Consider the following 22,422-nt stretch of genomic DNA (forward strand, 5'->3'; position numbering starts at 1 on the left):
AAAGACCCGGTTCACGAAAAGTACTGAAAAATAGGGATAGTGTTTGCGGTTACAATCGAAATATAAGCAGCTGGAAGAGCTTGTACCTCGTCTGCACTTGCACTGACTTACAGCAGATCGTTCCAGCTTAACACTCAGATAACACAGTTTTTTTCCTTTAAAAATGATACAAAAAACCTTCGAGGACTAATGAAATATGTCAATGACCTGTCACGTAGGGTACTTAATAAAAGTTGTTACAGGCAGATAGTGTCAAAGCAAGAAAGCTATTTTTATTTATTCGGTTATTACATCAAATACTTTTGCAGTAAAGTAATACATCAGCCATGTAAGAACTACTACCATGAACTTAAGTAACGAGAATGTTCAGGTCTTCCCTATTTTTTTAATTGTAAGTGGCATAATAAGTATACATTCGCACTTTTTTCTTGCTTTTAAGGAAGTGTGCTTTACACTTCTTTTTCTTTTTAATACAAGGGTGAGTCAAATGAAAACCTTAAATATTTTTTAAATATTATTTATTATGCAGAAGTGATACCAAGCTGTATCACTTTTCAACATAATCTCCCCCACGCTGAATGCAAGTGCCCCATAGCTTAGAAAGTGCATAAATTCCTTTAGAAAAAAATTCTTTTGGTAGTCCGCGCAACTACTGACGCACCGCGTTGCGTACCTCTTCATCAGAACGGAACTTCTTTCCTCCCATTGCATCTTTGAGTGGTCCAAACATATGAAAAACCACTTCGGGCAAGGGCTGGCGAGTATGGTGGATGAGGAAGACGTTTAATGCAGGTCTGTGATTGTTGCAACGTTGTACGGACAGTGTGGGGCCTTGCATTGTAATGTTGCAAAAGGACACCTACTGACAGCAATCCACGTCGCTTTGATTTGATTGCAGGCAGCAGATGATTTTTTATGAGGTCTGTGTATGATGCACTGGTGACAGTGGTCCCTCTAAGCATGTAATGCTCCAAAATGATGCCTCTTTCATCCCAAAAGAGAGTCAGCATAACCTTCCCTGCTGATGGTTCTGTTCGAAACTTCTTTGGTTTTGGTGATGAGAAATGGCGGTATTCCTTGATCGCTCTCTTCGTTTCCGGTTGGTGGAAGTGAACCCAGGTTTCGTCCCCAGTAACGATTCTTGCAAGGAAGCCATCACCTTCTCGTTCAAAGCGCCGAAGAAGTTCTTCAAAAGCATCAACACGTCATTCTCTCATATCAGAAGTCAGCTGCCTTGGCACCCATCTTGCAGACACTTTGTGAAACTGGAGCACACCATGCACAATGTGGTGTGCTGACCATGACTAATCTGTAAACATGCTGCAATGTCATTCAGTGTCACTCGACGGTTTCCTTCACCATGGCTTCAACTGCTGCAATGTTCTGTGGAGTCACAACTTGTTGTGCCTGACCTGGACGAGGAGCATCTTCCATTGAAGTCACACCATTTGCGAACTTCCTGCTCCGTTCGTAGACTTGCTGCTGTAACAAACATGCATCACCGTACTGAACCTTCATTCGTCGATGAATTTCAATAGGTTTCACATCTTCACTACGCAAAAACCGAATAACAGAACGTTGTTCTTCCCTGGTGCAAGTCGCAAGTGGCGTGGCCATCTTTATACTGATACTGCGACGGTATGTGTGCATCTGCACCATGCTGCCACCTACAGGCCATTCTGCACGCTGTTTGCAGCACGCTTACCAACTTACAGTATAACGGCGCGAAATTTCGATTTGTTATTACAAATTTAAGGTTTTCATTTGACTCACCATCGTAAAAAGAACAACAAAGCTTGAGTTTTATCTTCTCTTTCCCACTGAAGTAAGCATCTCATGCGTTCATCTTCTGTCTCAGGTCTCTAGTTGAACATTCGATTGTTTCGCCAGTTTTTCTACCAATAACATGTCTTTTAGGTGCAGGTGAATCTTCCGGGTTGTATGGTAGTAATTTATGAAACTTCTCCGTTGCGAGGAAAGGGAAAGTTTCATGGACGACGATCATCTCCGTTGCAAGAAACTGAACGAACACTGAGATCGAGGCTGTCTTTTATTGGGCGCAGCATCTCTTTGATATTCTTGTGTCGTGTGGAAAATGTGTTTAGTACCTTGCCTGCTCAGGACTCTGCGGATTTCATTTGATGTAACCCTGAAGAAAGGACAGAGTGCTATAGGAAGATCATCTTGTGATGGTTCAAATGGCTCTGAGCACTATGGGACTTAACATCGACGGTCATCAGTCCCCTAGAACTTAGAACTACTTAAACCTAACTAACCTAAGGACATCACCAACACGCAGTCATCACGAGGCAGAGAAAATCACTGACCCCGCCGGGAATCGAACCCGGGAACCCGGGCGCGGGAAGCGAGAACGCTACCGCACAACCACGAGCTGCGGACCATCTTGTGGTGACTGAGATTCTCAATGTTTCCGTTTCTTAGATGTCTACCGAAACGCCTTCTGAACTCGGAGTCCAGGTGGTCCTTGACAATAATAATGTCACATCTACGTATTAATTTTATTTATTTTTCCAGTCATCAGCCTTCTGACTGATTCCAATGCGGCCCACTACGAATTCCTCTCTTGCCCCAGCATCGTCATCCCAAACTTCCACCTCAACCATACTTCTTCAATTACTTGTTCCATCTATTTCAAACTCTGCCTTCGCCTATAGTTTTCGTCGCCTGCAGCTGCTTCTTGCGCCATAGAAGTTATTTCCGAATATCCTAACACATATCATCTCCTCCCTCCTTCTTGTTGGTGTTTTTCATATCCTCGTTCTTTGTATTATCAGTCCATCGACGAGGGCGTACTCAAAAGCAATGCTTATAAATGTTTTACATGAAAGCTCAAACTTTTTTTATAATAAAACGAACTCTGTTACCATTGTGCGTCTTTATTTTTTGTGCCTATGCAAGATAATTTTTTTCATACTGGATTTTAATTCCACTCCTGAATATTTCTTTTATTTCCATCATGAGTCTTCATGTAAGCGGAGGCACTCGAGTCTGTTGTCGCATTCAGTAAAATTCTTTTTAGTATGTGACGACATATTCAAGGTGTAAAATTGTTCCACGTTTCGGCTATTGTTGAATATCAAAGACTATGAACATCTTACAGAAACGCTTGACACCTGTCAGTAGTGGTGCTAGGCCGACGTCAGCGCATTTACCATGAAAGGTCTCTGTTGGATTCCTTTCATGTTAATTTCTTAAATCTGTTGTCATTTACGGCATAAATTCCTCTTCTAAATTTACTGTGGTGTTTCTGACTATCTGGGAGGAGACTGAGCAGTGAAACGTGTTACTTTTACACATAAACAAGAACGATCTGTCACACTACTACACTTTAAAACACAGTTTATATGTAATTCATGTCACACAGTCTCATACGGAACCTACATCCGCTTTCTTTTATATACTGTATATGATAAGATACTGTCATCCCCCTTCCCTTCTGTGTGAGAGGATGAATGAGCAAATGTATTTCTAGTTGCATGCTGGACGGTAGCAGACAAGCCTGTCTGCTAGAGAACAGTAGGACCAACGTCGGAACGGGTAGCTACGCTTTCTAAAAGCAAAGAGGTTTCTATCCTTAGTACAATCCTGTCCGTCCCTTGTCATGTTGGTATAGGAAGCTGCCTGTCTGGTCACTTCAGTTTGTATTTGTGAGGCACCCCTCAAGAAGGGACCACGGCAGTCTGTCCGCGGCGAGCGTCTGAAGTGGTAAGATCTCCGGCTAAGCGCGTGTCTGCTAAGTCCGTAGGACAATGGATTTCTTAAGTTCAGCCTAACTGAAAATTTAATCACCTTTATTTCAGATTTAGCTCTAAAATATCTAATGTTATCTTAAATTGCAACGCAGTGTAATTCGAGTCTTAAGTTCAGAATATATTCCGGTAGTTGCTTTGTCACTACTTTGTGAGTAAAGTGGAACCACGTGTTGATCAGTAACTCTGACTAGCATCATCAATCTTCAATGCGAATGTGCGTGAGATTATAACGTCTCGTCTTGACAATATTTTTCAATATAGCAACTTTTCTTTACGTTGAACCCACGTGGGGTGTACTTTGTGAGACAAGTACCACGTGCTTATACAATTGTTTGACCCATCAGGTTAATAGTAAGACGATAGTAACCAGTTCGAGGTTTTTCTTTTGTAAATTGCTTTTCGATCTAATTTATTTTAATTATCAAAATTATTGTGGAGTTACACTCTTTGTGTAAACCAAGTTGACCACGTGAAGCATGTGGTGTAATCATCAAAGTAGCCCTCAGCTATTCTTTTCGGGAAGATTTCACAGAGAGTTGGTATGAATTTAGTATACCAGTGTGTGTTAATTACATGACGGACAAGATTGCGCTACGAACGTAATTTCTTTGGGTGAAATTTGAATCGGTTGGTTGTGGTTAATTTCCTCCTGCATATGTTTCAACGTTCTTTGTGTGTTATTTTATGAATGCAGTGTTGTATGCAGTCTCCCAATCTTGGCTCCATATTTGATGTGTTCTGTAAGATTACAAACTCACATTTTCACAATCATAAATAAGGCACCAGTTTAGTTATAAATCAAGTTTAATATGCTGAAATTTCAATGATCAATGTTAAAATAAATTTCCAAATATAAACTGATTTATTTCTTTTTATTTAAATTCTCTTATATATATATATATATATATATATATATATATATATATATATATATATATATATATCGCCGGTTGTCGTATGACTATTAAAAGATTATAATTAATGTTAGTATGGTTGGGAATTTGGTTGGTATGCTAGACTGGATACCTGGTGAAACAGTTGCGCAGTAATGCAAGGTTAACTTCCCCAGACAGCTCACAGCTTTTAAACCGCTTTTATGGAATTTCAGCACTGTAATCAGAACAAATTAAAGCAACAACATTACAACCTACACTAACGTAAGTCATCTGACGGCCACCTCCTCCTGGGGATTGGAGAGAAATTTGAATTTTGATGGTAAAGAAAGGCCACTTGGGCTATCTCTACTAACCTAAGAAAATGGCGTGAAAGAAAGGGCACTTGGGCTATCTCCACTAACCTAAGTCATCTGACTACCACCTCTTCCTAGGAAATGGGTGGAAAAGGACTCAGCCTGTGCTGGATAGGATAGACATAAGTCTTGCTTAACCTATTGTTCTGTTAAATGGTTTTCCACGTCACCCCCGTTTCCTTAGGTTCTTCAGTCTGGAACCGCACGACCGCTACGGTAACAGGTTAGAATCCTTGCCTCGGGCATAGATGTGTGTGATGTCCTTAGGTTAGTGAGGTTTAAGTAGTTCTAAGTTCTAGGGGACTGATGACCTCAGATCTTAAGTCCCATAGTGCTCAGAGCCATTTGAAACATTTTTCTCATGCTTCTGAAGGCCATTTCTGGAGCATTCTTCTTTGTCACCAACCCCCTCAATTTATTGTACTGTAGTGTTTTACATAAAAATTATGCAAATTAACCTAGTATTTCGCACTTAACCTGCTGTTCTGCTCCATATCACCCTCCCCTTAACTACTGTATCGCTAACACTACGTTGATATATAAAATTAATCGAAATTAGTTAAATCGATATTCTTCACATGTATGGGCCAGTTTCTTTTAATTTACAGCATCCTATTGGTCGGTGAAGTCGATGGAATATAGTTTAAAACAAAAGATCACTAATAATGAAACGCACCCAGTCGCTCAGTGGCCAATGCCGACGCCAGAGTCCAGGTGCACTGCCGCACCCCGTGAAGTGGTGATGCAGCAGTCAGCTGCCCAGCAACATACAGGTGTCTGTTCGGGAACCGCAAGCATGAGGTGGTGGCATCATTTTCATACTTGACACCCAACAAATTCCTGTCGAAATACATGTTCAGCTAGGCACCGTTGGTGGCGCGATGGTGCAGTTATGCCTATCATGCAGCACGAATTGGGTAATGGGAGCAGGAGGCACGTGACTGTGTCTGTTTCCAAAGATTCATAGCAGACATGTCTCAAATTACATTTCCTGTAATTTAAGAAAACCACAGACATAGCATGTAATTAGAAAATTGTACACTGTCACAGTGGGAGCAGGACTGAGAAAAAAGAACACAGAGATTGTGAGGTAAATATTCATTTATTTCTGATCCAACTTAAAAGTAATACATTTTCATAATCAGACACAGCAACACATTTTTCATACATGTCCTTGAGTCGATGGAGAGAAGGACACCCAAAGAATTCCAGATCTTGAATAGCAGCAAACTTAAAGATTTGACACATCCATGTGACGTTCTCCTTCCCCTTCACATAGACGATGGTATCCGTGTCATCGAATAATTTAAGCGCCATCACCATATCTTTATAGGATATGCCAGGATCATCCGAGTGAATTCCATGGTAGAAGCCTGGTAACCACTTTGCACTCTTCCATGTCTTAGCAAACTTCATGTACTTGAAAGACCTTGGTGATGCAATGTTTGGTGAGAATGTCTCTATTATTCCAGCATCTTGTGTGTACGATACAAATGCAACAATTTTAAATATGAACTCTCCACACTCACCAGCATAGAAACCCTGAGTGTCTGCAATGCTGTTCACACCTTCAGACACCATTGTGAAATGCTCTAGGTGTGGTGTTGCACCTATTCATTTATACAGCTCATGGCACAACACCAGTGAGGGGGCAGTAGTTGATCACACAGTCATGTAGAACTAGAGCATATGTGGCAGTATGTTCTGGGAAATTTGTCGAAGATTCAAATTCAATTCCCACATCTATAGGTCCAAACTTAATTATCTCGTTCTGTTTTGGGCAGTCTATTACAATGATTGGTGATAGCTCCTCGAACGTATATGGACCGTGTAGGCACCTTCTTCCCTCTCCTTCAGCCATTTCATAGTAAGGAGCACAAAACCTTGCATACATGTCATAAGCTAGACTGTTAACATTTTGATTCCACTGCAGATGTAAATTGTCATATGAGTAGAATTCTGAATTGAGGTAGACTATGGCACTAGTTAACATGCAGTTGTCAAACACAGTGGAGTCATTTTCTATATTACCTCTGCTATCAGTCTGAAACCAAGTATGATGAAACTAGGTGTCTGTAGCTGCGAAGAGGTTTTAATAGCCCATGTTTGTCTGCTCGCAGTCGGAAACATTGGGTACTCTAAAATCTCCCATGAGCGAAATGTCAATGACAGAAATGTACCAGAATTCAGAACTTTTAAAAGCTTCAAATGCTCCTCGTCTGATACACTGATGTGAGGCATTTTCCATATTATCTTGCTGATTGTGATCATATTCTCCACTTGAGCTCCATGATTGTATGGGTTACTGTCCGTCGCACTCTGCACCAGAATGAGCTCCTGTTTAGCGTTCATAATAATCTGTCTCACGTCTTCAAAGTACCCCATAAGCATTTTTAGAGGTATGCATGCAGTAAATCGCTTCTACACTGCAACTGTTCTATCCTCTGGATCGTCTTTGAACCATCCCGCATTTTCTAAACTATGCAAATTTGCAGGTAATGCAGAGATGTATGTTTTAAGGGTTGATGTTATGCTGACATTGTGTGTATGGTCGATCTCAGACCCATTGAGTTCATAGCGTATCTCTTGGGATAGGAACGCTAAAGCGTTACGTGTAAGCTTGGATCTCACTGTATTGGTGCCATCGGTTTTCTTGAATGACCCCTCTAGATATAGGAAACTCTTGCAGGGAAGTGTGTATCTTGGTGCTGGATGACAACCCTAATTTCATCGTTCTTGTTAAATGTGGTTGACATGTAAGGTTTATGAGAGAAATATTCCTGATGTATAATTCTCTCATCATACTCTACCGGACTGGTGATACGGAGTTAGGACGTCATTGCACGGTTTCAATCCAACAGATTTAAGAAAACCGTAGTTCGCACGTTTTATCACTTTGATGTTGGGCAGCGAAGTGACATGCTGTGGTTTGCGTGCACCTCCTTTATACCGTACGCCCATCCTGCCTTACAAGTAATTGTACAATGATTTACTCACCATGAAAGTCTACAAGTTGGTTATTCTGGTCCACAATACGCAGCTCCAAATAATCCAATGTCTGAGTTGTCACTGGAAGTTGTATTGCATTGGCAGGGGTCTCAACAATCTTATACCCCGTTGCAACTGAGGGGAACAATCCGTAAATATTATGAATCAGACTAACGTTGAGAGAGGAGATCGTTGCAATGTTACGCTCGACTAGGATTGTGCTGACGGGAAGTACGTCCACAGTCTGATCTGACTTGTAAAATTTACTTGGATCCTTCTTCAAAACCCGCCCTTCTGTGAAACCCCACAGGCGCCCTATTGAACCTTTCTGGTTAAAGTTAATCGTTGCATTTACAGTCCTTATTTCAGATTTAAGTGTACTTCAGTACCTTTTCCAGACTGTTTTAAGACTTCGTTTAAATCATCGATATCCTATGCACCCGGTTCTATTTCCGCAATATCTTTTCACCATTAATATCCAGATGCAGTTTGTTGTTAGTATCATATAAGTAAGAAAAAGGGTTCACTATACTTTCAACTACCTAGTTTCAACTACTTTTCAAGGTCATCCAACCCCCCGCTACCAACATCGGAAGTACAGGCACATAGATCGATGAATGTAGGAAATGTCTTAGGATTTTTGGTAGGTTAGCGAATAAGACAGGTAAATATTCTCGTACAAAATACGAGTATTTATTAACTCTTGTATATAGATTTACACACAGAAAACAACTCTTTCCCTATTTTCGTTAGGTCCAGTTTTAATAATGTCCAATTTAACTTTTAACTTATAGCTTAAATCCACATCTAAATTAACTATTTCATTCTAAAACCAATAATTTGACAAATACACAGAAGTTATACTCTAGAATCTAATACATATCTAATTTTCTTCCTGTAAAATATATGTTTTATGTCTTTAACTATTAGCTCTGATCCCTCCTGCAGTTATTCTAGGCGAGAGTATTTGCGGATTTTAATTTTTCCTCGTATCTCCTCCATGACTACCGTTAAAGCGTTCCACGTCTTCCTGCGTGTATGTCGGCAACTCTTCTGCTCCACATTCTTGAGGGATTTCTATAAAGAACTTTACGTTCACAACCTTTGCAAACGATTTGCTATTAAATGTAGTTATTCCATCAGCTTTAAAGTCGGCAAATGGCTGTTCTGTTGCTAGGTGGACAACATCCACCTCGCCACACTTCGATAGAACATAACCATCCTTTTTAACCTGATTCCAATGGCAATAGAGCTTAATAAACACATTTTCGTATATCCGTTAATATAGTAAACGTTCTAAATTCCACTGATTTTGGTCAGTACACCAACACGTGACCAGTCTCCATGGCTGTTTACTGTAAATACCAATATTTTGTATTTCCCCTTCGTAGTCAGATTTTTACATACATAATGTTTAAATATACATAATGTTTAAATCCATATGTAAACCTGGCCTGCACATCGGCAATAGCTTCTTCACTTTCCAATAGAAGCTTATATTCTACCTTTTTAGCAGTTGCCTTCTCCATATACTCCAGTTTCCTTTTCTTTACTTTGAGGCCCTCCATTTCCAGTTTTCGTTTCTGTACACATAATATACTAACTGCACTAATTTGTTTAATGGGGAATGGTTTAAGTCTGTTTGATACATTTGTCCTTTTTCTTATGACTTGGGGTATAACATTATTTGTAGAAACCAGTCCCAATTCGGCGATATCTGTATAGGACGGTATTTTGGAGAACAGGGTTCCAGACTGAGAAAAATAAGTTTCTCCTGCTTTAACATAGCACTTATGCATAACATATTGTCTTTGTTGGAGTCAGAGTTAAGAATCTCTATGTAGTTTACAGGCAGATAATTAAAACTGTATGCAGACAGAGCGTAACTTATATGCTTTTCTCGGTGCTGAGAGTCTGGCAGACTTACTTGCACACCAGTCAACTTTCGGCTGTTCTTATTACCCCAGTAGACAAATTGTAGAACGTTGTTAAACACCACAAAGCAATTGTTCTGTAAATTATTAGTTAGCTGACACCACATGGATGAAATTGGCACAGAGTAAAGTGGAGGACATTGTAAATACTGCTTGTTGGTGTCTAATACACTTAAACAGCTTTGCTCTGGGTCGAACACATGATCCATTCTGTAGTTGTATATCCAGCCTGGTGATGCCATGCTCCTTACCCAAAGAAGAAGGAGGAGGGTGACCAGTCAGTCCACATACGTTCAAGGAGCTTCCACGGAAAATTGCAATAGACTGCTCGAAACAGAACGAGATAATTAAGTCTGGACGTATAGATGCGGGAATTGAATTTGAATCTTTGACAAATTTTCCAGAACACACTGCCACGTATGCTCTAGTTCTACATGACGGTGTGATCAACTACTGCCCTGTCACTGGTGTTGTGGCATGAGCAGTATGAATGAATAGGTGCAGCACCATACCTAGAGCATTTCTACATCTACATCTACATTTATACTCCGCAAGCCACCCAACGGTGTGTGGCGGAGGGCACTTTACGTGCCACTGTCATTACCTCCCTTTCCTGTTCCAGTCGCGTATGGTTCGCGGGAAAAACGGCTGTCTGAAAGCCTCCGTGCGCGCTCTAATCTCTCTAATTTTACATTCGTGATCTCCTCGGGAGGTATAAGTAGGGGGAAGCAATAAATTCGATACCTCATCCAGAAACGCACCCTCTCGAAACCTGGCGAGCAAGCTACACCGCGATGCAGAGCGCCTCTCTTGCAGAATCTGCCACTTGAGTTTGTTAAACACCTCCGTAACGCTATCACGGTTACCAAATAACCCTGTGACGAAACGCGCCGCTCTTCTTTGGATCTTATTTATCTCCTCCGTCAACCCGATCTGGTACGGATCCCACACTGATGAGCAACACTCAAGTATAGGTCGAACGAGTGTTTTGTAAGCCACCTCCTTTGTTGATGGACTACATTTGATAAGGACTCTCCCAATGAATCTCAACCTGGTACCCGCCTTACCAACAATTAATTTTATATGATCATTCCACTTCGGCCGCGGTGGTCTAGCGGTTCTAGGCGCTCAGTCCGGAGCCGCGCGACTGCTGCGGTCGCAAGTTCGAATCCTGTCTCGGGCATGGCTGTGTGTGATGTCTTTAGGTTAGATAGGTTTAAGTAGTTCTAAGTTCTAGGGGACTGATGACCGCAGATGTTAAGTCCCATAGTGCTCAGAGCCATTTTTCATTCCACTTCAAATCGTTCCGCACGCATACTCCCAGATATTTTACAGAAGTAACTGCTACCAGTCTTTGTTCCGCTATCATATAATCATACAATAAAGGATCCTTCTTTCTATGTATTCGCCATACATTACATTTGTCTATGTTAAGGGTCAGTTGCCACTCCCTTTTCACCAAGTGCCTGTCCGCTGCAGATCTTCCTGCATTTCGCTACAACTTTCTAATGCTGCAACTTCTCTGTATACTACAGCATCATCCGCGAAAAGCCGCCTGGAACTTCCGACACTATCTACTAGGTCATTTATATATATTGTGAAAAGCAATGGTCCCATAACACTCCCCTGAGACACACCAGAGGTTACTTTAACGTCTGTAGACGTCTCTCCATTGAGAACAACATGCTGTGTTCTGTTTGCTAAAAACTCTTCAATCCAGCCACACAGCTGGCCTGATATTCCGTAGGCTCTTACTTTGTTTATCAGGCGACAGTGCGGAACTGTATCGAACGCCTTCCGGAAGTCAAGAAAAATATCATCTACCTGGGAGCCTGTATCTAATATTTTCTGGGTCTCGTGAACAAATAAAGCGAGTTGGGTCTCGCACGATCGCTGTTTCCGGACTCCATGTTGATTCCTACATAGTAGATTCTGGGTTTCCAAAAACGACATGATACTCGAGCAAAAAACATGTTCTAAAATTCTACAACAGATCGACATTATAGATATAGGTCTATAGTTTTGCGCATCTGCTCGACGACCCTTCTTGAAGACTGGGTCTACCTGTGCTCTTTTCCAATCATTTGGAACCTTCCGTTCCTCTATAGACTTGCGGTACACGGCTGTTAGAAGGGGGGCAAGTTCTTTCGCGTACTCTGTGTAGAATCGAATTGGTATCCCGTCAGGTTCAGTGGACTTTCCTCTGTTGAGTGATTCCAGTTGCTTTTCTATTCCTTGGACACTTATTTCGATGTCAGCCATTTTTTCATTTGTGCGAGGATTTAGAGAAGGAACTGCAGTGCGGTCTTCCTCTGTGAAACAGCTTTGGAAAAAGGTGTTTAGTATTTCAGCTTTACGCGTGTCCTCCTCTGTTTCAATGCCATCATCATCCCAGAGTGTATGGATATGCTGTTTCGAGCCACTTGCTGATTTAACGTAAGACCAGAACTTCCTAGGATTTTCTGTCAAGTCGGTACATAGAATTTTACTTTCGAATTCACTGAACGCTTCACGCATAGCCCTCCTTACGCTAACTTTGACATCGTTTAGCTTCTGTTTGTCTGAGAGGTTTTGCTGCGTTTAAACTTGGAGTGAAGCTCTCTTTCATTTCGCAGTAGTTTCATAACTTTGTGGTTGTACCACGGTGGGTTTTTCCCGTCCCTCACAGTTTTACTCGGCACGTACCTGTCTGAAACGAATTTTACGGTTGCCTTGAACTTTTTCCATAAACACTCAACATTGTCAGTGTCGGAACAGAAATTTTCGTTTTGATCTGTTAGGTAGTCTGAAATCTGCCTTCTATTACTCTTGCTAAACAGATAAACATTCCTCCCTTTTTTTATATTCCTATTAACTTCCATATTCAGGGATGCTGCAACGACCTTATGATCACTGATTCCCTGTTCTGCACTTACAGAGTCGAAAAGTTCAGGTCTGTTTGTTATCAGTAGGTCCAAGATGTTATCTCTACGAGTCGGTTCTCTGTTTAATTGCTCGAGGTAATGTCACTCGATGCTCTGTCCCTACCACCCGTCCTAAACATCTGAGTGTCCCAGTCTATATCTGGTAAATTGAAATCTCCACCTAAGACTAAAACATGCTGAGAAAATTTATGTGAAATGTATTCCAAATTTTCTCTCAGTTGTTCTGCCACTAATGCTGCTGAGTCGGGAGGTCGGTAAAAGGAGCCAATTATTAACCCAGCTCGGTTGTTGAGTGTAACCTCCACCCATAATAATTCACAGGAACTATCCAGTTCTACTTCAGTACAGGATAAACTACTACTAACAGCGACGAACACTCCACCACCGGTTGCATGCAATCTATCCTTTCTAAACACCGTCTGTACCTTTGTAAAAATTTCGGCAGAATTTATCTCTGGCTTCAGTCAGCTTTCTGTACCTATAACGATTTCAGCTTCGGTGCTTTCTATCAGCGCTTGAAGTTCCGGTACTTTACCAACGCAGCTTCGACAGTTTACAATTACAATACCGATTGCTGCTTGGTCCCCGCATGTCCAGACTTTGCCCCGCACCCGTTGAGACTGTTGCCCTTTCTGCACTTGCCCGAGGCCATCTAACCTAAAAAACCGCCCAGCCCACGCCACACAACCCCTGCTACCCGTGTAGCCGCTTGTTGCGTGTCAAGGTGTGAACATCTTTGCAGACACTCAGGGTTTATATGATGGTGAGCGTAGACAGTTCATATTTAAAGATGTTGCATTTGTAGCGCACACACAAAATGGTGGAATAATAGACATTTTCACCAAACATTGCATCACCTAGGTCTTTCAAGTACGTGCAGTATGCTAAGACATGGAAGAGTGGAAAGTGCTTAACACATTTCATCGTGGAATTCACTTGGGATGATCCTGGCATACCCTATAAAGATATGGTGACGGTGCTTGTACTATTCGATCACACGAATAACATCGTCTATGTGAAGACGAAGGAGAAAATCTGATGGATGTGTCAAATCTTTAAGTTTGCTGCTATTCAAGATCTAGTATTCCACAGGTGTCCTTCTCTTCATCGCTTCAGGGACATGTATGAAAAAAGTGTTGCTGTCTCTGCTTATGAAAATGAAAAATTAGTTTTAAGTTGGATCAGAAGTAAATGAATTTTTACCTCGGAATCTCTGTGTTCTTTTTTGTCAATCCTGCTCCCACTGTGACAGTGTACAGGGTTTTAACCACAAGCTATGTCTGTGGTTTTCTTAAAGTACCGGAGTTGTATTTTTAGACATGTCTGCTATATACCTTTGGAAGCAGACATGGTCATGTGCCTCCTGCTCCCAGAACCCAATTCATGCTGTATGATAGGCGTAATTCCATGCAACCATTATATATATTTTGTTATCTCTAATCTTAAGCTTCACCTCCTTAAGAGCAGTCATCTTCAGCAAAAACTAATGTCATTTGAGACAGTGCTCCCACACCAGCGGCAGCAGCAGTTTAATGGGAAAATTCAGTGGCGATTGCTAGGAAGAATGAACCCTGTGCTATTCTGGGAAGCACTGCAATATCTCTCAGTGCTGGACCCACACCTCAACTATATGCATCATCGCGCCAGCAACAGTGCCTAGGTGAATGCGTATTTCGACAGGAATTTGAAAGGGATGCCACTACATCATGGTTGCAAGTCCTGAATGGACACCTACGCATCGCTGGGCAGTTGACGGCCACGTAGCCACTTCCCAGGGCCCACCGATGTACCCGGACTCATGCGTCAGTGATGGGCATCAGGTAGTGGGATGTGATTTTTCCATATTCCATAACTATATTCCATCAATTTCGCAGACCAATAGGATGCTGCACATTAAAAGAAACTAGCCCATACATGTGAATAATATAGATTTAATTAATTTGGATAAATTTTTTACATCTATGTGGTATTAGCTGTACAATGGTTATGTGGATTGTGTGTGTCAGTGGGTGATATGGAGAACAATAGGTTAAGTATCTGTCAATCAAAGGAGACATCCGAGACATCCGAAGGCGGCAGCTGAAATAGAAAGAAAGAAGCAGGAGACGGACCAAAGACACCCCCTGTTTCAAGAGAACATCAACTACCAAGACTCAAATCGAGAAAAAGTTTCCTCCAGAGAAAGCAACCAATTCAGACAACACCTGCAAATCGTAGGATGCAACTCTGGCGTAGCTCATCATTAGAGAAACATTGGGACAACCCCGAAGAAGAACTTGCAGCAAGTCATCACCTCCCATACCAGACATGAAAGATAATAGACTGAGAACTACAGTATCTTGGTGTAAGATGAAGAAATGGGGATACATCCGAGGAGACGATCTGTGTGAGTGCGATGAACCTCAAGACCACCAGCAGCTGGTCGACTGCAGGAAACTATCAGAACCTGTTCCATGGACGATCTGGCTGTCGCCAATGAGAAGCAGTCCGTGCAACGGAATTCTGGGCAGCACATGGACTATAAGTATGCATGTATTGAGAGGTGGCATGCGCCCCCTCTCATAGTTCTGTCTTACGATTCTCCACTCTAATTGCATGCGGTGTAAAGTTGCTATTCCTTCACACGCGGACTTCCCACGCGGCGTGTCTCGTCACCCGGGTGGTCCGGTGACAGGCGGGCTCTGCTGATTTCAAAAGGGTAAGCCGACGGGTGTGAATGCTTTCCAGACGCCGACATTGTCAAAAGACACGCCCGGAGGGGCCTGAAGTAGCGGATGGGCTAGTGGTTCCGTTACTTCGCAGAAACTTAGCGAAAACACTTTCTGGCGGGCTACCAGCGAGGCGTGGGAATGACTTGTGTACCCAGGCAGTTGTGGCGGGAAAATTCCCGCGCTTTCTGCAAAATAGTAACTGTGATTGGCTTGCTCAGTGCATAGCTCCGTGACGTAGCAAAATCAGCGCAGAAATTGGCGCCAAGAATCTCCATTGGTGGAATGGTAGTGCTCCGGCAATGGAGTGGAATTTTCCGCCAGTTTTCGAGTTGCTGATTGGAACGTTTAACCACGGCCACTGTCGTGGGGGCGGGAATGTTCTGTGTTCGGCCTGTACGGGTGCTCAGAGTAGTCGGCTCTCGCCTTTCGGTCGAGGACGTCGAAGCAACCAGCCATCGCCTCCGGTACGCCAGATCGTGTTCTGGCAGTTAAGAAGACAGTTTGGTAATGTATGTCCGCAGCACCGGCAGATAGGGATTTTCCTAGGTGATAACCAGAGCTCAGCAGAGCGCGCCTGTTCGTCTTTTTCTTTGTTCTGTCTTGAGTAGCAGCAATTAATGTTGGGTTAGCTGTGTGTCTCTCTTAAGATTTGAGTGTCAAGGAATTGGCTCCACATACCACTTCGTCTTAAACCTCACAATCTAGTTTAAGGACAACTTCACCTTTACAGTGTTTGTATGAGTATCCAATTTGAGCCAATTTGATGTATTGTAAATGTTTCATGTGTTTTTGTTTATTATTTTGTGTTTAGTCTTAATAAATGATATTGTTATTTTGGACAGAACTTTCATTCTGTTAATCGGTAGAGCAACCCTATCATTCCTCACTATGTTAATGAAACCTTCGTTTATTTAACTTATTTATCAAATTAAATTATTGCAGGTGCCAAACTCTCTTCTACTCCACTGGCAGGGTTGATTAGAGTCAGTTCGCGTATTTTTTTTAATCCTTGTGCAACCGCAAAAGTCGGAGTTAGAATAGGGGGGGCTTAGAGCATCATTTACATATGTATATTCTAGAAGAATTTCGTGTTAAATACACTGCTAGCCCCGGCACCTCGCATAAAACGGCGACCCTTAGCCTCGGATCTTTCCTGTGAATCGCTGATAGGCAAGTATTATTAGTAGTAGGGACATTCGGAATTTTTTTTGCTTAATTTTTTTTATTGATTAATACCCAAGCTTTTTTTCTGGTAGTTCCGCGTTTAGTTTTAAGAAGCGGCGCATGATTACAGTTTTTGTTTTCAGTGTATATATTCTTTTGTTCATTGTTTTTGTGTTCCTTTGATGGTGGGTCCGTATCACATCCCACTTTGTCGGGTTTGTGTGCGGTTTCTGTACCACAACAAATCGTGCGTATAATTACAGCGTTGGAGAGGCGTTGTTGAAATTTTATGTCTATGTGTAAAAAATATATGGAGTAGGTTAATTTTATTGTGCATTTTAGATAAATTTGTTTTTCATGAATGATAACGAGAAGTAAGGCACGACTATTATCGAGCGAAGCTAAAACAAAAGAGGATAGCATAATGGATAAGGGGCAGTTTACTGACGGGAATAGGTTCAGAGATGAGATGGGCACATTTTTAGCAGGACAGGACGCCAGGGTCATTGATGAGGAAGGTGATTTGGACGCGATCTCAGAGCAGCGTTGCGGCCGTGATTATGATAGTGAAGTAGAGGATGAAACAGAGACAGGCACACAGGTCGAGACGGTAGCAGAAGTTTATAATCAAACGAACGAGAGCAGACAGGGGCTAGCTCGGCCACGTCAGAGCTCTAGCGCCCAGGTGTCCAGAGTTACATCTCCCACGTTTGAAGAGGATCAAAAAGATGACGTAAACCCAATACTGAGCTTCCTACGATCAATGAAAGAAGAAGCTGACGAACAGCGTAAGAGGGAGAAGGAAGAAGAGGAGAAACAACGTAAGAAGGAGAAGGAAGAAGATAAGAAACAACGCAAGAAGGAGAAGGAAGAAGATGAGAAACAACGCAAGAAGGAGAAGGAAGAAGCTGAGAAACAGCGTAAGAAGGAGAAGGAAGAAGCTGACGAACAGCGTAAGAAGGACACTCAGGCAATAATTTCGCATATAGGAGAAATTCGAGGGGAATTACTAACAATAAAGAAAGAATGTGGAGAAGCAAAACAATTGTCAATGGTAGCACAAAAAGTAGCAGGCCTAGCCAAAACGGCAGCAACAGGGGCAATGAAAATCGCAAAAGTAACTTCTCAACTTGCAGGTCGCTTGCGACGTGCGACACAAGCCCATTCAAAATCCCTAGCGTTCTTAAAAACCCAAGGTAATATTGCGGTTACGAACATCACGAAACGAATGAAAGAAGTAGAGAGTCGGATAGCAAAACTAGAGCGAAACGGGCACACGAGAACTGCGCGTTCGGATACCAATGATGGAGTACACAGAATTGTGTCTCCGAGGAAAAGCCCGCCGTGCTCTAGCCGAGTGACAGAGTGCGGAACTAACAATGCACACGCAGAAACACCTAGTAATAGCTCCAATAATTGTAGCCCACTTAGGAGAGTGAATTCTGAGTGCCACTGCCACTGTGATACAGAGGTAGCACATCACAGTTATCAGCAAGATAGATCAGGACACTCAGCAGGCGTGCAAGTATCGGAAACGAGTGACAACACCAGTGCGAGGATCGGACAGGATTTTGATCACAATCGCTTCCTGTCGATACTAAAGTTCCAAAAGTTCAGAGATAATGGAGGGTCGATGCATCCCTAGAGCTGGGTGATGCAGTTTACAAATTCATTACCGTCATCATGGCCAACCCTAGCAAAATTAGAATTCATGTGTGGACACATCGAAGGCCAAGCCACGGAAAAGATGCGGGGTGTGGCAGCGACGTGTCAGACTTATCAGGAATTTGTTGATGCGTTCCTGGGGATCTACTGGTCAAAGGAAACGCAAGACAGGATTAAAGAGGAAATAATATTTTGTCCTGAACTGGAAGTGTCCGGGCAAAGGAGCGCAACCAAATTTTTTGATGATTTACTCAAGAAGAATCAATTTTTAGATAGTCCATATAGCAAGGGAGAAATCATCAAATTTTGTTTTTCCAAATTGCCTGTTAGGTATCAACAGACACTTGTCGGCAAGTGTGGATCTGTCATAGAAGCATTCAAAAGTCTATTGCGCGAACTCGAAGTAGTCTTCGATAAACAAGACGCAAAGGACAGGAAGAAGACGCAAAATAACAAATACCACGGGCCAGCAAGGGCAGACGACAACAGATCGCATAATCGCGCTCGTCAGTTAGGAAGCCAGGGTTACGGAAATCAAGGTTACGCAATTCAAGATTATGGAAACCAGAGTCACGGAAACCAGAACGTCAGGGAACAGGGTCAACCTAGACAAGGAATCTGGGACAGGAGGAATAACGAACGGCAAAGCGACCGTAACTGGAGAGAGCGAAATCAAGGACCACAGGAGAACCAGGAGATTGAAATTAGACCTCCAAATCCTAATGCACGTCAGAGGAGGGGGAGTCTGACAAGGGATTGGCGCTAGTCCATAGGACTCCACCACATCTCTCACACAAAGAAGTTCGTGGAATAATAGTAGTTTAAGTGGTGTACATAGTAGAATAGACAAATATATGAACCTTACTTCGGGGAACAATAATCGTTGGATTAATAGATTAAGATTGTTAAAGTATTAACACGCTGCGTTTTCTCGCATAAGAATTTACTGCTGTTAACTTTTTTGTCTACGTTCGAGATCTCCTCTGTCGTCGCGATAAGAGGCACTACCTTTCCATGAGCAACGTTTTTGTCCTTTCCCATCTGGTGTCCATGTTAAGGGATAAATATGAGTGACGAGATATCGCACAAACGGGCGCATACAAGAACATGCTCTTAGAAGCGTTCTGAGAAGTCGTGATACGCTCCTTAGCGGCCACAACCAGTTCGTGAGACGTTCATACCAATGCTTGCAGGCACACGTCAGTGCACTGCAAGATTGTGGTATATTGCGTGATTTCGAGGATGAATATGGGCAATATAGTTTTTTGCAGAGCTGCGCCAGCATCGTTGTCTTGCAAGTCGGGGTGAACCTGTGAGCGTTTGACTCCAATGGTGCCCTAGACGAGAGAAATGCGGGCATAAAGCCTACCATGCCAATGTGCGGGTTGGGGATTTAGCGTGCTGCTCGTGACTGTCACAGATGAATAACCAGGGACTTATACTTGGATATTCGTGACATACTGTGTAGCTGGGGTGTGTTGGGCGACTGCATCCTCAACAGGAACCAGTCCTGGCTTGGTCATATTACATTGCCTCTGGAAAGGTGTGCTTTGATCGCGAAAACCGCATCACATAGAGATGGAAGTTGCAACTATAAATTTATTGTCGTGTATAGCCATGGCTAACCCAGTCTCTGGAGTTCCAGTGAGGCGTAATGAAAACTCGGAGGTCATGTCGTATGGCGCGCACATCACTGTCGTCAATAGCGGCGAGCAGCGAGACATCTCAACGTAACAGGAATTACGTAAGAGTATTGTATAAGGTAAACAAACAAACAAAAAAGGTACGGCATACTAGGATAAGTTAAACTGTAGGATTTAACAATAACTAGATTAATATTGTGGGGGTTTTCTACCACAAGTGTTTGGCGCGCGCCTGTTGGGATGTTATTTTTCAGGTCATCAAATCACAGACCCAAGATGGAGGGACGACCGGCGAGCGAACGTAGAATAGTTGCTTGTTCTTTATAAGCTCAGTAAAACTTCGACCTGCATTATAACATAATTTATTCAAAAGACATAGAATGTAGATCGTTGGCAAATGGTAGTTGATTCTTGAGCATATCTACTGTCGATCTGTATAAGTAATAGTAATATTGGTGCGGGCCCGCACATTTAGTTGTTCATCCAGTATAGCGTCACACACCATGTACAGTAGTGAGATCGGTCTCTACACAAATATCAAGATAGATTATTTACATGTCTAGATTACATACGCCAAGATTGTTATAATGATAGCCGTAGATTGATAACTATAAAATTAAAATAAGAGTGTCTGAAATGACAGACCATAAATGTATCGTTATGTAAATTTATTATAACTTAGAAGGTCATGGGAAAAAGTTAGGCATAAGATTTTTGTGAGAACTGTGCAGATGACGGGAATCGTGGCAATGCAGAGGCCAGGCGGAGCAAAAACAAGAGGTCATCGGCTACCTGCAGGAAGGAGAGCGTCAGCGCGCCACCTGACGTGAAGGGCGCGAGAGCATCCGGTCCTACAAGCTGACAGTCACCGGGCCGTATACCTGAGGGATTAGGCGGCAGACAGCCCTCACCGGGCCACAAGCGAAAGTGAGGCTGGCCGTTGACACTAACACGTGACCCACACGCGACAGCCAGCTAGCTCTCCGGACGCGGCCGCCATTTGGAGGGATTCCCTGTGGCAGACCACGTTGTCGTGAGTATACGAAGAAGATCACATATGGTGTCATAACCGGCGTCTCATGTGCCTCAGGACAGAAAGGGACGCTATATACTCACCTGTTTGGGTTTTTACAACTCACTAGCATTGGCCGATCTGTATACACAAAGCAGTATCGTGCCACACACTCTAACAAATGAATGGTCTCATTTCTAACTTCTCCTCTCGATTAGAGAGCAGTTGTAGCAATCGTCGCTCCTAGTTCGATCCTGTATGGATGACCTCAGACACTTGTGGAGTCACTCCACGAGCCATCATCCCTCGTCGAACTGCAATATTGGGAAATGTAAAGTCCTGTCCAGCGAGAGAAGAGACCTAGAATAGTGATGTATCCCAACGACCTCAGAGACAATTAATCGACGTGAGGAGAGCCTATCACTGTGTCTTCCTACCGTACTGCCGTGATCATATGCCTGGGTCTTGCTGCAATCTCAACAGAGTACTGCAGATGCTCCAGCACACCCTATTGCTGTTGCAACAACGTAGCAACAACACCCGACGTTTAGTCCTATGTGATGTAAGTACTGTGGAATTTGTGAAGGGCTTCGAATATTTCGAACAATGTGATTTAGTGCCTCATTCTCAGCACAGTCATGAACATTGTGCAATGTGCAAGCACAACTTAATGCCCCATGAACCTTGTTTTTTTTCTTAAATTTCTTTCTCTACTGATGTTCTTTGTAATGTATGTTATACCTTGTATGTGTTTGTGTGTTACACTGTAATTCTTATTACAGATTACTGTATTGTTCTCCACACCATGTCGTTTTTTTTTTTTGTATTTTGTATTTATTGTTGTGTGTATGCAAACAGTGTGCCTGAAGTCCCCATAAACTGAAGCAGATACCACCATTGTCATTGTGAATGGACCATCAGTTCAGGGAACATTTTGTAAAGGTTATTCTTGCTGCAAGGAGACAGAATGAATCGGAGGTTGTAATTAGATTCTGAAAGCTCAAAAAATGGTTCAAATGGCTCTGAGCACTATGGGACTCAACTGCTGAGGTCATTAGTCCCCTAGAACTTAGAACTAGTTAAACCTAACTAACCTAAGGACATCACAAACAGCCATGCCCGAGGCAGGATTCGAACCTGCGACCGTAGCGGTCTTGCGGTTACAGACTGCAGCGCCTTTAACCGCACGGCCACTTCGGCCGGCCTGAAAGCTCACAAAGAGATTGTTAACTTAAATAGTATCATGCGTGAGTGAGTTCAGGTTAGTTTAATGATACAAATTGTTGTAACATCTTGGGCATTTAACTGCGGAGCACTCCAACTCTGATTGTAAAGAATAAACTGCTCCATATTTGGCTC

This window comes from Schistocerca nitens, unplaced genomic scaffold (genome assembly GCF_023898315.1).
Source record: "Schistocerca nitens isolate TAMUIC-IGC-003100 unplaced genomic scaffold, iqSchNite1.1 HiC_scaffold_363, whole genome shotgun sequence".
NCBI classification, from domain to species: Eukaryota; Metazoa; Arthropoda; class Insecta; order Orthoptera; family Acrididae; genus Schistocerca; species Schistocerca nitens.